We start from the raw sequence: 5,294 nt of genomic DNA on the forward strand, positions 1-5,294 counted from the left end.
CATAAAAAAAGATAAACAATAAAATAATCATCAAAGATACCAGAATTATGATATTGTCTGCATTATAACTTTAATGGGGCTACTGGTCCGAGACCACAATTATTTCGTAGTGCATTTCTTTTAGAACATAAATAAAATAAAAAAAAAACCCGTCTGCGCTTTCTCAATGAAATTTTACAGTGTGTTGTACTACTTTTGGGACAAATTATATCAAAATATTTAGAAAATTCATCGGCTCTAACTCAAAATATGGACAATTTTATGAATAGGGCGTCATGAAATCTTTTCACAGCTTCCGAAGTGCTAATTTTTAACCTTTTTCAGCTGGACCAAAAAATTCCTTAAAAATTCAGGACCCAAATTGTTTTACAGTGTAATTTCACCCCCCCCCCCCCCCCCCTTCTTGCATTTTGAGGCATTAAACATGGAGAAATAAATTTGGAAGGGGTATAAAAATTAATGGCAAGTAACCCACTGTCAACACTAGGGACTATATTCGTGACAATTGTGGTCTCGGACCTACTTTGAAATCAAAATGATGAAATCACTTGAGTACAACATGCAGTACAAACACACTGAATTTTTTACATATGTTACTTTTTTGTCTTTTAAAGCGGACTATGCGGTATGGTAGGATTTTTCTCATTGTCAAAGACCGTACGTTCACCTATGGCTGTTAAATTTTATGTTATTTTGTTTTTGGTGAAGAGTTGGATCATTTCTTATTCTTATTTTTATGTTTTTAAGCTAAATGAACTAGCGACAGCAACATAGAATTATATCTTTTCCACACAAAGTGATAACAAAAATGTTTAACATGCAATGGGAAACTTACGCAAATGAAATATATATTTGTAGATTATAGTTGATGTCTTTCCCTCGGTTTAAGATTGTGGCCCGAATTTGTTTTCTCTCGGTCGGTTTGTGACTTTTCAACAGCGGTAAATAACTGTTGCCTTTCTTTTTATGGTATCAATGATGATTTCCCGGAATTACAGGCTGAAATTTGTAATTCTTAAGGTTAACAACATTTACACATCACTTAATTTTTCTGTAAATTGTCACTGTGATACATCATAACATTTCAAGTATCACTTTACTGTTATGAGAAGATACAGAGAATTCACGGTCTTAGTCAATGTGCAAGACAATGAAAAGCAGTACCAATACACTGAATTGGCAAAAGTCCTGCATTCTAAGGACTCAATATTCTAAGTCTGTTGACAGTCTCATGATATTTTTGGAATTACTTTTTCAATCCACTCTGTTGCATGTATGGCTTCTTCATGTCTCAAAATCTTAATCAAACATATGAGGGTATAATGTATAATGCCTTGACTAAATTCTTTAAATCTTCAATATCATGTTCCAGCCTTCTATATGATCTATGTTCTAGGTCCTTCTGTTGCTAGTAGCATCGTTTAATAAAGCTAGTGATGGTAAATGTATAACTACGTTATCGAGTGTCTTTGAGTGCATTAAACATTACAGGTTGGTAGAATTGGTAGATCTGCAGCTCAGAAAACATTTAGATTGATGTCACTTATTTTGAATTTCCTCAATATACGTTGCGTATGGTTAAAAAAAACAAGCCTTAAATGTTAAATCCTTGGAAAACAGAAATTTTTATATTTGTATAACAGTCTCCTAATCTAGAAAAATGGTTCCTGCTGTAGTTGTTTAACTAGAATAAATCTTAAAAACCAGTAAGAACTAGAATTTTGTAGTGTTGGGTTTATCTTAACTAGAAGACTTCACACAGGTTGATAAAACTTCACCTGTACTTTGATGGCCAATATTCAACACATACAATACTAAAATGTACTTGAATAGAAAACCATATTGCGATACCAAAATCTATGTTTGCTAAAATCATGTAAGAAATGAATGCACCATAATAATGTTCAAATCTAAATAACTTTTTTTTCTTTACATAAATCAACGCAAAAATAATTTAAACAATTGAAAAATTTGCGGAATGCAGTGCGGCCCTGATGATTGATATGCACATTTCGAGAATGTACATGATAAAAAAGCATTCTTAAATTTGTCAAATGATTACATCTTACTGATGCAAGAAGGTCATTAAAGGACTAAAGAACGCAGAAAATAAAGGCTCTAAAAACTTTTATTTCTTTTTTGATATATGTACATGTATCAACATTTAGAAAACATCAACATCTTTATCACCAGTCCACCTTTAATAATGTTTTGATAACCTTTAGTAACATTCGAGTATTAACAGAAATTTATGATTCGTAACAAAATTCAAGGACGAAAAAAATACAAATGAAAAGATATATCTATTAAAACGAAATATACAAATATACATAAGCACTCATGGTCTACTGATTTTCCATCAATATTCAATTAAAAAGCTGTGTTTATACATAATGATGACATGTTTATATCCTATTTCTTATTTGAAATTGACTAACAACAAAAAATATAGTTGTGATAAAAAGACATGTTCTTGATATTACTGAATACATTAACTTCATATTAACTAAATTGAGTTTACCTCACTTTGATTATCAAATTTAAGTCTTCCGTCTAACTGTACCTAATATTAAGTTGTCAGCAGATTTATAATTATAAATTTTAAGATAATTAATTACAATATGATTTCATGGCACGTATAAAACAGAATAAAAATGATATTTTACCAGACACTAAAAATTATTAAAAAATAATTGAGAAAATTACCAAATGGACAGTCAAACTCATAAGTTTCATTTAAAGCTCTTCATTTTACAAAGTACTTATACATCTATAGCTTTTACTTTTTGCATTTGAGCCGTTACTGATTTTGTAAATAAACTCATCATAGATACCAGGATCGAAATTTTGTGTATACGCCAGACGCGTGTTTCGTCTACAAAAGACTCATCAGTGACGCTCAAAAAGTTACGTACAAAGTTAAAGAGCATGTCCAAATATTCCTAAAGGTTTTGCCAAATACAGCTAAAAAGTAAAATCACAAAAATACTGAACTCAGAAGAAAATCAATTCGGAAAGTCCCTAATCACATGGCAAAATCAAATGACAAAACACATCAAAAACGAATGGACAACAACTGTCATATTCTTGATTTGGTACAGGCATTTTCAAATGTAGAAAATGGTGGATTAAACCTGGTTTTATAGCGCTAAACCTCTCACGTTGTTGACAGTCTCACCAAATTCCGTTATATTTACAATGATGTGTGAGCTAAACAGACTTAATAAATAAGATAGACAAAATATGGGTACAGCAGTCATCATCGTGTAATCTATTATTGTTAATCTAAAGAAAATTTAATGATTAAACACACAAGATTTATAAAGTTTATGTTTTTTGCACTATGTCGATATCGCTTCTGTGGAACTGCTTGTCCCCAAGGTATCAGTAGATCGAAAGTCAGTAATTATGTTCGGACAAATTTACAAAGACGTGCCTTTCTTGATATGTTCCTAATGTAGTAACTACAATCTACTGAATTATTACCGGGCTATACTAACATGAGCAACACTACGGATGCCACATGTGGAGCAGGATCTGCTAACACTTTCGAAGCACCTGGTAACAACCCCCAGTTTTTAGTTGGGTGCCTGTGGATAAGTATCAAGTTACCTATGTTTTGTTTTGTATACATTTGTTTGTCTGTTGTTTTTTATCATTCATCGCCATTGTGTTGTCAGTTTATTGTCGACTGACTTATGCGTTTGAATTTCCCTCAGGTATATGTTGCCTCTCTTTCAAATTTTCCTGTTGATAAATTTGGAAATTATATAAACTTTTCTCATGCAAAATTGAACTTAGATGGAATAATTTTGGTTTGTATCGTTTTGGTCATATAGCTGTTCCCCATGGATTTTAGCTTTCCTGTTGTAGGTAAATCATGAGAGTGCTTATCAGACTCACCAACTTTATATAATGTGGTCTTCATTTTTCATTTGATACTAAAAAGTACTATATTAACAAACTGATAGATTGAACTACCTTAACTAGCTGGTAATCCCTCGCACGGTCGGCCACGAGTACTGTATGTAAAATATTAATTCCTATAAATAAAAATATTTTGAAAATAATTTTTGTTGTTATTAATAGTGAGCTTGAAGTATACGATATCACCCATAAATTGTTTGTCATGTACACTTACCTTTTCTGTATGGTGTTTTCAACTCAATTAGATTTTTTTTTTATCTCTAAGATATATTAAGTTTTACACATCAACGGTGCCATGAACATATGTGAATGTTTCACATTCAGAGTTTATTGACTTATATATTATGATACGACGCACTTTTTAAATAAACAATATTGATGTGTTAAAACCATTAAAATGGCATGCACCGGCTTTCAAATCATCCTTTACTAAAACTGTTCTATGCGAGAACTGTAAATTATGAAATTAATGCGTGCATTTATTATTGCGATTTTATCAGTTTTAGTTTGTTACCCCGATTTTGTTTTTTGGCCATGGATTAATGAGTTTTGAACAGCGGTATACTACTGTTGCCTTTATTTATCATGTAAGACTTAAATGCGATTTAAATGTTTACGATTTTGAGAAAAATCCTGTTTATTTCATATAAAATAGTTTATTTCATAAAAAATAGTTTATTTCATAAAAAATAGTTTATTTCATATAAAATAGTTTATTTCATATAAAATGTTTCAAAATGCGAGTTTAAATTATTGCGTTAAAAACTTGTCGCAACCTTAGCTTACAAACCTTCATTTAATAGTAGAGCTACTTATACATCAGAAAACAAAACGGATACAACCTTGCAGTTTAAGTCAACTGACTTTTACTTGTTAAGTTTATTCGAGGGAATTCGGTAAAAAATATGATGTTAGTTTTTAATATCAGTTATTCATCCTTTAAATTATTTATTATTATATTATCACGTTTACATACAACCAGTTAGCTGAAATACGGATCAGTTATGCATATTTATAGTTATGCATAATGAGGGAGAATGAATAGGGTGTATTAATTCATAACACAAAATACCTTAACAATGTTTCAAGTCATAGGAAGGCAAACAGCACGCTTCACCTCAAGGTCGCAGTGAAACTTCGACGGAGATTCCAAAACGGCCTAACACTGTTTTGAGCTGAAGTGTGTTAAAGATGTAGCCTTTTAAATTGTTCAATCACTGCTTCGCGTCAATAGGCTATGGTCAACCATTGGTGCAGAAATGCAAGGCTACGCTAAGTGTATGTATCGATCAGGCTACATCTTAGCTTTGAAGAAAACATCTACGGGGGTAAAAACAATTATAGCGATCACACCATGCAAAGATTTG

This window comes from Mytilus edulis, chromosome 10 (genome assembly GCF_963676685.1).
Source record: "Mytilus edulis chromosome 10, xbMytEdul2.2, whole genome shotgun sequence".
In the NCBI taxonomy this organism is placed as follows: Eukaryota; Metazoa; Mollusca; class Bivalvia; order Mytilida; family Mytilidae; genus Mytilus; species Mytilus edulis.